Source organism: Anopheles maculipalpis, chromosome 2RL, assembly GCF_943734695.1.
Source record: "Anopheles maculipalpis chromosome 2RL, idAnoMacuDA_375_x, whole genome shotgun sequence".
In the NCBI taxonomy this organism is placed as follows: domain Eukaryota; kingdom Metazoa; phylum Arthropoda; class Insecta; order Diptera; family Culicidae; genus Anopheles; species Anopheles maculipalpis.
Window position 1 is genome coordinate 73802135 of NC_064871.1, and position 13423 is coordinate 73815557.

Sequence of the window (13423 nt, forward strand, 5' to 3'; positions counted from 1 at the left end):
CTCAAGGAATTAGTGCTCTCTTCCTCCTTCCTCATATTATTTTATTGCAAGAAATTCCTTTTTCTTTTTTTAACAGGTTGGCTGATAAGTCCCCGGTCTGACACATAGAATGCGCCGCTAGTATTAAATGCATATTATTTTCACATAGCACCAACCTTCAAATGATTCGTGTCAAAATTTGACGTCTGTATGTCAATTAGTTTGTGAGACAGAGCGTCTTTTTTCAAGCAACTTTTGGCTACTTGACGAACGAAAAAAGAACGAAATAGAAAAAAGTGTTGTTCCACCAAGACAACGCACCGTGTCACAAGTCATTGAGAACGATGGCAAAAATTCATGAATTGGGCTTCGAATTGCTTCCCCACCCACCGTATTCTCCAGATCTGGCCCCCAGCGACTTTTTCTTGTTCTCAAACCTCAAAAGGATGCTCGCAGGGAAAAAAATTGCCTGCAATGAAGAGGTGGTCGCCGAAACTGAGGCCTATTTTGAGGCAAAACCGAAGGAGTACTACCAAAATGGTATCAAAAAATTGGAAGGTCGTTATAATCGTTGTATCGCTCTTGAAGGGAACTATGTTGAATAATAAAAACGAATTTTGACAAAAAAATGTGTTTTTCTTTGTTAGACCGGGGACTTATCAGCCAACCTGTTAAGTATGAAAATTTTGAAAACTATTAATTAATTAATTTATTTATTTATTATTACATACAGTCATCAAGCATCTTTTAACCTACATCACTATCTCAATTTAACGTAATTGACAAGAAGAACATTAACTAAATGAAAAAAAAAAACATTTTACAAAATACCTTTACGGAGCAAAGGTGCTACGCAAAATTAGTTAAAGATTATTAATGCTAGTGTTGAGATCGCCTACGTTAGAAAGAGTAAGGTATGAATTTATAATTTTATAACGAGGAAATTCGATCGATCGAAATACGAAGCCTAATAGTGGCCTTGGTCTAAGAACTCTACTAGGATCCTGGAATTTTATACTTTCAAGAATGTACGATGGGTCAATAAAACCACTGATGAGCTTATGTAAAGGGATTTCAGTCCGAATAACAGCTACCTAGTACGGTATGTGGGTAAGGTAGTGCCACGAGATCAAGCCAGCAGATAATAGAGCGCACGTATCAATTTTCTTTGCACTGATTCCAGCCTGTCAATTCTGTACTGTTGCAGTGTTGTCCATATAATACTATCAAATTCTAAAATTGGCCTGATTTAAGATTGTGAGGGTCCTTGAAATCATTGCCTATACGTGAAATTAAATCCTACTAACTGACACGACTTGAAAATAGTTCATTCGTGAAGTTGGCCTCTTGATATTTCTACCTTGATATCTCGATGATTCTATCTCGAGACGTGTGCCATTTTTATTATTGCTTTTGAGTTACAATTCTCTCAACTGATTGTGCTTGCGTTCAGGGAAATTTTCTGGAAGAGATATGATATATGCCTGGACAACACTGATTGGCTTACTAAAACAAATAGTTCGCGACTTCACTGACCCGGTGCGCATCAAAATGATTTACTGCTCTTCGGTGCGGTTGGTGCTGGAATACGCTTCTGTTGAGTTGTGGTGGGAAGAAGAATAATTGTATTCACAGTCGCCATGTGGTGGGAAGAAGAGATTCACTGTCGCCATGTGGTGGAGAAGAAGAAACTCGGACTTATAATCGCGACGAGAACAGAACACCGTGTTTGCTAACTGTGCGGACCAATATCTTTCTTTTATCTGACTGTCCAGGCAGTCTGAAGATTCTAGATGAGAATCTTCCTTACTGGAACGTTGGAGACATCGAGGCCTTACCTTTGGCAGAGGATTTTCGATGCTCATCGGTGGAGCAAGTCAGCCAGGCGACTTTGGATATTCAGAAGGAATATCCCTTACTGGCATGTTGGAAGTTTGAAGCCTTATCTTGGGTAGGGGGCCACTCAAACCTCTAGAAAGAATTGAACGCAAGGCTTAGCTTGTTGTATCTCCTTTCTCCATCTGCCTGTCTGTGGGAAGGCTTAGTAGACCGCTTTATTTATACCCAATTCTTACAATAGTTTTTGCTCTTTTTTAACCGAAAATTGTTCCTTTTTGGTTTTTCTTTTTGATATTGCATTAAGTTCAAAAATGTTTACGTACGTTCAATGTACGTACAAAATGTGTTGCGGTACGATCATATTACATTGCGTCACTCACAAGCCGGATGCGCTGGTCAGTGTTTGAGTGTTCATGTTAAGGCGTGCGCGTGGTCAAAATAGCTGAATGTACATTTCTTACGTTCTTGGATAATGCAGGTTATTTGTTAAATTGGTGAATTGCTGCTCACCGTATAATGCTACGTAAGGCTTGTTGTATGCGAAATAATGTATATTCTAGTGAGATGTTTAGCAAACATGCTACAGAGTGGTAGCAATCCGCTGCTAGAATGCATCCAGCACAAAGTGATCCAGTTCGTTCTGCGTTTCTGGAGTGTGGAAGTGGACTACGACGGACGATGTGCGCTGCTAGGCCTCCAGTCGCTAAACCAGCGAAAATGCAACGCCCGGAGGCTGTTTTTCTCGGGACTCCTGTCCTCCTGTACCTGTTTTGTCTTCCTTGAATAAAATGCAACCCACTCTATGTTCTCTTATCTTGTCCACGTTTATTCATGTATTGTAAACTTTTTGTATCATTCCGCTTCAAGGGGACCTCTCACAGTCCGTTGAAAATAAACCAAACATACGAATATACAAATATTAGTGTCATAGTTCTTGATTTTGTCTTAAGGATCCTTCAAGCCACGTCGGCCATCTAATAGACTGATCGATATTGCTCTTCACTAAAGGCGAACGGTGCAGCTGAGATGTGAGCCTCTGTCCTACCCGGCTTAAGACCGGCACCATTGTTGCTTCTACCACCGGACCTCCCCCAAAGTCCCGTCGTCACAGGCATCCAAGAGAGTATTGTTTAAAGAAAAAATTAGAAGATTTTTTTTGCGAAAAATCGGTTAAATTCATGCAGTTTTGCATGCATTTGCAAGCGAGTGTGTAGTAAATATACTTTATAGGTTTGAAAAAGCTTTCCTGTGCCTTCACTTGCACAGTGTTGGAACCACTACCTTCGAGCATGGTCTGGAATAAATATCCTCCAATTGAAATAACCTTTCTGCCACATTGTGTCGGGCTGCTAGCGCACTCCATCCCTCGGATGGAACATACATTTTCATACATGAAACAAAGTGGTGTCCGCTTTCACCCAAAATTCGTATAAATCCTGCTGTCACAAAAGTCACCGATGCTCGTTTTATGACAAGATTTACGCCTCTTCGCAATGGAAAGCAAAGTCCTCCGGTCGCCGTACGCCATAAAAGGAGTTCAATTGCTGTCTTCAAACTGACACCGACAGCCACACAATGAAAATGTCACCGCGTCAAGCTGCCGGCCATGCCCGGCAAGACGAGAACGCACGTCCGTTTGGCTGTAACTTTTCTGCTGTAACCGGCGAAAAACCAGGGAACGGTGTGTGCCACCCAGTCTATGTTTGGATTGGCCTGAGATTGGGTTTGTTTGGGGGAAAGATAAATTAAAAATAGTAAAAAATGAAGCATTGCGTGTTGAATCGTTGGTAAGATTTTTTGTTTTTGGGTTTACGAATCAAATATAAGCCTCTATCATACAACGGATTTTACCTTTTTCTCTTAACTTGAAGAGACACATTACTCACTGGCACAATGTTATTGTTACTGCACAATCTGAGCAATCCGATAAATCAATCGTAAATCGTGTGTCTCACAGTATTTGCCACTGTACGCTTCAGTACTCGTTTGGTACAGCAAATACGAACTGAGCGTGCAATGGCGATTGAAATTTGACACTGAATCGCTACATCAAATGCCAACGCCGATCAAATGCTGCAAAGCGGAACGTAAAACCGTTTGATGCTTGACTCGCGCTGCTTTGAAAAGTGCGCTCCCCCGCATAGTACCGTTCCTGCTGGAATGCAATTATGATGCATATCGCATTATCGGTCGATATTAAAAGGAAAAAAATACCAACCAAACCGAATGCTGAAGGATGCAATCCGATGTGAAGGATGCTAACGGAATGTTGATATTCGAATGACAGGATTATTCGCGGTGCAGATGAAATTGGTACGTGAAGTGGCGGATAGTTGCTCCAAACGTTGTGGTTCAGAGTACAGAAAAAGAGATAAAGTGTGCCTCCTGTTAAAGGCAAGCGTTATTCGAAGCTTGTGCTGTACCTAGTGGGTTTTATAGACATTTATTCCGTCGGATAATGAATTAATTTCCATACTCGGTTCAGATATGTTACATTTTTATTAAGAACATTTTTGCGGTAGTTGATGGAGGCATATGATTTTTTACGGCCTCCACCCGTCTCCGGAACCGGGAACAAGCCCTGGCGACAGTTTCGCGGGGTAGGGCCGCGAAAACGGACCTGATTTTCGCCATCAGCTCCGCCTTGTTGTTGCTGGAGGTTCTGTTCATGTCCCGTTCCAACGCGGCCCACACGAAATAATCCATTGGATTAAGATCCGGGGAGCTGGGAGGCCACACATTCGGTGCGGTGAAATCGTTGTAATTAGTCGCCAACTACTTTATCGTTTTGGAGACTGTATGGCATGGAGCGGAATCCTGCTGGAACACGTACGGTCTGCCGTTGGCCACTCTTGTGATCCAAGGCTTTACGACGGTGTCCAGCATGGAAATGTACCCGCCAAGTGGGGCGGCATCACGTTCCCTTCCGATGACACGCAGGAAAACACCATCACCGTCTGGGGGAACTTGGTGTGCGGCACCCGTGGCACGTCCGCCGGGCAGTAAGCCAGCCACCGGTTGTTCTGGGTGTTAACCGTGTCGGTTGCGGTTGTCGCGTCCGGCGCGGTCCATCATGATGCATGTGATCCGCTTCCACAATGTACTCTTTTTTGGCATTTTTTTTTTTATCACGGGATGTTTTCGCTGCTTGTTTCGCACACTTTTAGCTGCCGAATGACGTATTGCTTGTCGACGAATGACGTATTTGGATCAATAATTTTCATCCAAATTAAACGTTGAACGAAATCTTCAGGAAGGCATAATTGACGTCTACGAATCTTGTAAATTTCCAGTTATTTCAGATTTGATTTTGCATAGTGCAACCTCTTGATACGGCCTGATCCATGAATTTATGGACGCCTCACGTATTGAGCTTATAGAAATAGATTTCTCAAAGATACATCGTATACCAGATACCGTATACCAGATATTGCGTGGCAAAAGACAGAAACGAGACTTATTAATTCAGCATTGATCACAATTTTGCTATAATTTTTATAATTTTTATAATTATAATTTTCAATTATATTTATATTTATTGACTCAAAGCTAGTGACCAGACATGGCTTTATCACAGTTTTAATAGTAAAACTTAATGAATTACAGCAAAAAGCGGCACAACAAACAGGAAAGTTTAGGCAAAAACCTGGGAGAAGTTAATAGGTTGGTGCCAGTCAACTAACGCATAGCACAAAATCAATTTAAGAGCCATCGTCATCATTGGGTCATTCCCAATATACACGCGTCTTCGTAGCTCAGTTGTAAGTGGAATGTAGTCACGGAACATTCTAGGAGGGACACTTAACTTATTAAGTCTAGTCAAAACGGGTGCATCAATTTTACCGGTGATGAGTTTGCTAAAATAAAAAGATCATGCGATAAGAATGATAGCGGTTGAATTGTAAGTGCTTGTCCTCAAGACGAAAATTCAATATTTTCTGACAGTTTACATAAGCGTTTTTGAAGCATTAAACTCTGTGAAGGCTATTAAGAGCCCGGGCTACTTCGTAAAGGAAGCACTAAAGGTCTTAAGCTCATTGTATGAGAAATCTTTCCGTCCATCTCTTGTTTGGTTGCTTGCCCATTGCGGTATTGCCGGCAATCAAAAGATGATCAAATGGAGAAAAAGGGTGCTTTCCGATAGGCTTGTCCTACCTCACGAGTTTATGCGTGCCCCACAGTCTCTCTGCATGGCTCGGTGGTAGAGTTTGTGGGACATCGATGAGCTCGGGAGGTTCCTCTTTTCGATCACTCACCCAAGTGTCCTTGAAGCCTTGGTTCCACGGCATCTCAGGTGTTCGTGCATTCATTCGAATGATTTCTAGGTTTAAGTCTAATCATTTCGCTTTGGGCGCGCATCTCCAGCGTATAGGACAGGTCGACTTCAAAGTATGTGGCTGCGCCTTCAGATACCACAACATAGATCGGGACCTGCTGGGAGACTGGGACGAGTTATATCTGAGAACGATCTTCGTTTTTTGCAGTGCTAACGGATTATTAGCGTGATACACTTCCCTCCCTCAACTCTCACTGTTTGTTTGTCTTTTATATGTTGTATCTCGCTTCTATGAATGATGATGGATGAACAGATGAGTACGATGCGTAAAGGGTTGGGTAGCTCATGGAAGAAGTTGCACCGACCGAGTTGATGAACAAATTAGTGAAAGAGACAAGGTAGCCACAAACGAGATCATAAACTCCAAGTATGGACTTAACCAGGAACCCTCGAAATGGAAAACGATCAAGACCCTCGTTTAGATCAAGACTACCATAAGGATTTTACAGAAAACTGGACACAACAAAAAGCCGCCCGCACTCAGCCGGGATAAGGTGTCCTCTCACGATAAGAAATGAAGTCTGCCCTCGCTACAAGTCTGCTTACGCAACGAAACAACCGAGCATACCCGGGATTTTGTGTCCTTTCAGGGCTCGGAGAGTAAAATATGTCCCAGGTAAGGTGAAAGGTGTATCTTATTTATAAAATAATTTGCCTGGTTGTCCTATATAAATAAACTGAAAGAATAATCCTGGATCATTTTCTCTTACTTGAACGAACTGTTAGATCATGCTGGTCATCTAAAGGTTTGCTAGGTGTTTTCTACCACAAGGCTAGATATTGAGTCTTATTTCCGCACGCGAGGTTCGGACGATACCCGGTCCTGTCGTGTGAAGACCCGTGTTGCTATTGGAAAAAAGGTTAAAGATCTGTCAGTTAAGTGCAAAAAAAGTTTCCATATTAAAAAAGTAACAGGTTTTAGAATGTGAAAGGGAAACAGTCACCCAAACCCAATTATCCTGGAAAAAAAGAATATTTTTCAAAACTTCAGTGCACTTACAACTTGAACACATATGAGTCAAACACAAGTTACACGCACACACACACACAGACACACACACACACACACACACACACACACACACACACACACACACTCAAAAATATTGAAAAACCAAGCACACAGTAAATCCATCCAAACGACTCTAATCACATCGTACGCTCCGCAAAAATCACAAAGCCAACCGGTGTCCGCCAACAGCAAAACAAATCGGCTTACAAAATAAATCGAAAATTTTATCGCATCGCATGTAGCAAACCCCATCTGATTGAGCTTGTTCATTTGTGTTGAAGCTTGTTAGCCGTTGATTGTTGCGTGAGACATAGAATGAGCAAACAAAAAACGGTGGTGGAAAATCTGCACTTTCTATCCAAAAAGCTCGACTGATCTGATGTGTGAAGTTAAACTGCAGCGCACAATATAATCGATTGGCCATTTTTCTTCTTTTTTTTTACCTACACTTTCATTCGATCTAGTGTAACTCAATTGAAAAGGCAATTTTTGTACATTTTGCAGTAGTTATCCGTTGAATAGGGGGTTCACGATTGAATGTGCCATCAGGATCAAAGACGGGGATGCGTGCGAGAGAGAGAGAGCTAGAGAGATAGTAAGAGGGATCCGGTAAAAATTTAAATTTATTCAACCGTTAACAGCTTTGCGGGCACGGTGCAATAATTTATTTGACCCATAATTTGAGGTTGAAGCATTTTTCCAGAGTGTGTTTGTGTGTGTGTGTTTTTCTGGAAAAATAAAAGTGCCAATTCGCACAGATTAAATAGACACGCATTCGCAATGATTAAATAGAAAAATAAAAACATTTTGAAATTATTTCAAAATCAACTAGCAAAGCTGCTTAGTAAAAGTAAAATACTATAAAATAAACGCTTGCAACTAACATTAAACTACTAAAGTGTAAAATAATCTATACAACCCTATCAGTACAGATAATCAAAACATAATTTAAATGTCATAAAATGGGTCGTCCCAATCTCAACCACACTATTCATTTAGCTGCGCCAAGTGAGCGATAGTTAAATTATCCATTTCCATGATGCTCAATGGAACAATGGAAACTTTGTTACTTACTTTTATATTGTATCACATTTGTGTGACATCTAAACGACCACTCCCATCTCACTGTGTGTCCTATCTATATGGGCTCGGTTGTGTCGTTAGCCTTGGTTTGATAACAAAATAATTACTTCACCACAGTCAGGTTTTATGCTATCGCACCATATCTCGCCAGTAGCCAACGGACACTTTCACCAGCCCTGGGTATGAAAATTTTAATTTCGATCCTTATCAACTTCGAGAGCACACCGTCTCATTGCTCTACCCTCTCTGGCAGTATAGTCTACGGTTCATACGATTCCCTCCCCACACCGGGCATTTCAATGACGATTTTACAACTTTTCCTGCTAGCGCATACATATTGTCCCTTCCGTAATATTGGCTGCCACCTAACATGACGATAACGATTTCGGCCAAAGCGGACATCCCCGTTCGGGTTCGGGAAAACGGTTGGGAATGTAATTAAAACTATTCTCTCGTTTCGTCTGTTGCAGCTGTTCCAACGATCAACGTTTTGGCAACGGTTCGAACACGATCGATACTATCGAAGGACAAATAGCAAACCGACACGATGCCGGCGGGCCAAACCACGGAGCTCGGGGCATCTGGGCATGAGGCTAGGATCGCTAGCTAGCCGGCAGGATCTGGACAATCGCCACTGGAGAGGTCAGCTTCGTGTTCAACTGACCGAAAAACACAATGCGTTTGAAATAAATTAAATCAATTTAGCATGTCCCGCATGTACGATTCTTCGGGGCAGCTTTCAGGGTTCTCCGGTTTCACATCGTTGTCATGTTGACATGTGTCCCGACGTTGTTGTGAAATAAATTTGATTCCAACCTCGCAACCCTGGGACCGGTACGTATGGATTCGTTCCTTGAGCGATGCTGCGGGAGGGAAAGGGACAGAAAGGGAGTGTTGTGGGGGGGGGGGGGGGGGCAAAAAAAGAGTCCACAAGTCTGACTGACATCCGAAACGTTCTTTCGCTTTTTCCAGCTCATCCCATGATGCGCACAGGGAAGAGGGGGAAATAGATGAACCCCGGTGGTCGGGGTTTCGAGCAACATTCAGGTAGTTTGAAGACACAAACAACAACAAAACTCTACCCATCCGAGGAGTCCATCACTTTCCTAATTTTGGTGATTTTTGATCTGATGTCCCATTTTTCAGCTGCAGGAAAATTAAGCCTGTTCGTTTCTTTTCCGACTCGTCTGTCTTTCCGGCTAGTTTTGCCTATGGTTTTAATCTCAGTCGGATGGGAGCGTGAGTGGGTTTCAGTTTTTCCGTGTTACCGCAATTAGGTGGTGTGTAACAATCTGATTCTACATCAACAGTTTTCTATTCCAGTACAATCGGAAACGCCCTTTTTTGGATGGAACAAATGTGTGCTTTTCCCTCGTTCAATCGAATGACGGACCATGCGCCTCCATTTTATGTGGTTGCGGTTTCACACGTGTATACCGGGTAAAACGATACCATAAATTGATTAAGTAACTAAATCAACAACAAAATTATTGTTTAAGAAAGGTTGAGAACAGTTTTGAAATTTTATTTTTTAATGGTTGTTTAGAACTGTCAAATAGCAATTTGTAGATTCGTGTAAAAAAACGGTAAACACAATTATGAATTGAGTAAAATAACGCAAGAATCCATCGAATGGAATTGTTAATAATCGATTGATACTCAAAAATGGAAAAATTACACCTAACACATGATAAAAAAGAAAGCTCCCTTTAATACTCATTAACAACAAAAATAAAAATAATTCCAGAAATGGACAGCCTTATTGACAGCAAAGTTTCAAAGCTTTGTAATATTAACGAACCAGCCTCATTAAGTGAAATTTTAGTTGCGCTAAGAAAAATGTTATCCTAACAACTCGTTTAGATGGGTTAAGTTCAGTTTTACACGGGTAAAATGCGATTTCACAGTAAGCATTGAGTGAAACATTCGTCTGTCCATCGGCGCTTTAATTCAAAACTTCACAAAATGTGAGTGACCCTTTGGTAAAAAGAAAGAAAATAATCCGCTAGCAGAAACATTGTGGAGATGGTAGAAGAAGCTTGTGGATCAAAGATGCATTAACTGTTAACCGGACGCAAGGATCGGATTAAGCATGGCCGAGTTATCACTGATTTTCTACGGCAATGTTTTGTTTTTTCCGCAATAACTGGGTAAAGGGGAAGAAGGATCGGGATGAGGTGTTCCACAAAAAGATGGGCGGCTCAAAGACTCATACAACGGTATACCGAACGCCAGGATCGAATCAAGAATATCCGAGTTATCGCCGATTTTCCACGGGAATGGTCCTGGCAGAATTTTCCGGTTGTTTTTGGAAAATCCAACTTATTTCCCTATAATATTAAAAACACGTTTTCTAGGTCTTTTTAAAAGAAATTTCAAGAAAGAAACAAAAATTAGTATGAAAAACTTAAAATTCAAAGTCGCCCTTAAAATGTGCCGGTAAAAAATTTGGCATCTCGGAAAGAAAATTATTTTCGGGCCACTTTTAAAATTTTCATTTGCTACCTCCTCGGATTCATGCTCTCCTGTTACTCCTGGTCGAATATTGCCGCATTAAAATTTTCCGGATTTCCGGTTCCTGGCGTCCGGTATACCGTTGGATGCGTCTTTGCACCGCACAACTTTTTGTAGAACACCTCAACCCGATCCCTCCACCCCTTCACCCAGTTATTGCGGAAAAACCAAAACATTCTCGTAGAAAATCGGCAATAGCTCCCTCATTCCTTGTCTTATCTTTGCATGCGGCATACTGTTGGATGCATCTTTGGGCCGCGCACCTTTTTGTGGAGCACCTCAACCTGATCCCTCCTTCCCGCAAGCCAGTTATTGTGGAAAAACCAAAACATTCCCGTGGAAAAACAGCGATAACTCGGCTAAGCTTAATCCGAACTTGGAGTCCGATATATCGTTGAATGCGTCTTTGAGCCACGCACCTTCCACTGGAGAATTCTTACCCGTTTCCTCTACCCCCTCACCCAGGTATTGAGGAAAAACTAAAGCAGCACAGTCCGGTATCGCTCGCGGTCCCTCGTCGTCGTCTGCCAATCCGTTATTTCGGCCTTAATGGCGAATGATTCCAAGCCACGCTAATAGGGCTTCATCTGTTTTGGATGAAGTCATGGATGATTTTTGGATGATTTTTGGGTCCATGCCTCAGAGGCGTATGTGAGTACTGGGACTATAAAAGTACGATACAGTCCTAGCTTCGACCGTCGCGTCAGGTTTTTTGAGGTGAGATGTTTCTTCAGGCTGTAGAATGACCGACTGACCGCCATCATCCTGGCGCGCAACTCCTTCTCTATGCTGTTTTCGGTGCTGACTTTTGAATCGAGATGGGTGAAGTTTTGGACGACTTCAAATTTGCAATCCCCTATCCGTACGTCATCCCCACGTAGTTCTGGATTAGGTGCCATCATCAATTTGGACTTTGTCTCGTTAATAACCCGAGGTTTTCTGCTGCCTTCTAGATCCTTTGGAAGTTAAATAGGAGACAGGCTAGCCTATCTCCCTGACGCAGGCCTTTGTTTGGTAGCAAAGAACTCTGAGAGTTTTCCATCCACCTTCACCTGGCATGCGACGTTGGTTATGGTCATTCTAACAAGCCTGAGGAGTTTGGCCAGGATTCCAAAAGAGCTCATGGCCTCGTAGATTTTTCCCCGTGCTATGCTATCATATGCGGCCTTGAAATCTATGAAGAGATGGCACGTGTTCAACTGCTGTTCAGTAATCTGCTCCATGATTAGCCGCATGGTGAAGATCTGGTTAGTGATAGATTTTCCGTTACGGAATCCTTTTTGATAGTTTCCAACTATCTCTTCAACGAATGGGACAACCTTATGCTGAAGAATTAGAGAGTTCTTTTTTTTGTAGGCGATATTCAACATAGCAACCCTTGTAGTTTCGAAGCGTTCCGAAAAACAGAGAACAATAGCAGTAAGTGGTGACAAATCTCAATGTAAAAAGCACCTTCCAAAAAAGTTCGCGGAACGAAATGTGTATCGCAAATATTTGATTTAACTACGTTTAATTGAAATTCAAACCCGGTGAATAGCATAATTTAAATCACATCAAACAAAAATAAAGCATTTTTATAGCATAAAAATGAACTACAATTTTTTAATCTGTAGCTATCTCTTTCGTTCGCCTTTTTGCCGTCGAGTTATATTTGAATAACGAGCACCAACGAATGTAACCTTCACGTACCTGCACTGCTATCAATTAGATCATAGAACATTATTCTCTCAGATGTTTCATCAAAATGGGACTGCTTTCCAAAGGTTAACCTTTGATGGAATGTTCAGCGTTCGTGCATTATTTTAAGCTTTTGCTTTTCATCATTTTTTGGAGTGAAGGCATTCCTTTTCGAAAATCGCTTTGACTGTCCTTTTGCTTAATTGAAGCATGCCTTACAGTTGGGCAAAGTCTGCATCTTTAATTAATTAAATTCAAATCAATTAAATCAATTTATCATAACCGTCATACCGGTAACGATCCAGATGATGTACATCACTTTTCCCATAATCACCAATATCAGCACCGTCGTTCGTCATCACTGCAGCGTGAAGGGTATTACTCAACAAAACTTACCTACCAAACCGCTACCAAACCCTCTCCTCTCGCTTTCATTCCACCTTCCAACATTCCGTGCCATTTTTCTGGCAAACCTGTTCCACCTGTACTGCCCCATTTCCGTTGTCGCGGGTGGAGGAGGGTGGGTATTGCTTTGTTTTAGGAATTCTTTCGAATTCGACAAAGAATGTACGAATTCCAAAGGCTCAAACTGGATGAAATATTCCGATGAAAGTTCGCGCTCCACGGCTTGGTACGCCCCTCCAAAACTCTCGAGCGCCACCAGCTTCAGCTACCCCAAAAAGCGAATCCATTCGTCATTCGGAGGGACCACCCATTGGTGGATGAAGCTTTGCGTTTTTCCACAAATCCTTTCCAACTCGTTCGCCCGACACCGTTCAATACGCCGGCTGTCAGGTTTCATAATTATGAGAAATTATCATAATTTCAACAGCTGCACAAAGCCTTTCACAAAACCTTCCACCGAGTCCACTGAGCACCATTTTCCTTTCCGACTGGCATGCAGTGCCGGCTATTCGGTTACCGACCAGCACGGGTTGCGAATCGGCGCGGCGGCGAACGGTGAAGAAAATTCTGATGCAATG

At 42.0% G+C, this 13423-nt stretch overlaps 1 protein-coding gene across 3 annotated transcripts in view; it reads left to right on the plus strand.

Moving 5' to 3' along the window:
- LOC126556339 (integumentary mucin C.1-like) overlaps nucleotides 1–13423 on the plus strand; it is a 521191-nt gene that overhangs the window by 162378 nt on the left and 345390 nt on the right. Inside the window, exon 1 of one of the 3 annotated variants that reach the window (XM_050211594.1) lies at nucleotides 11434–11445. The exons of the other annotated variants lie outside the window; for them this stretch is intronic. The gene's annotated coding sequence lies outside the window, so the exon portion shown is untranslated. Of the gene's footprint in view, nucleotides 1–11433; nucleotides 11446–13423 lie in introns of those variants that run through there. 3 annotated transcript variants of the gene reach the window in all.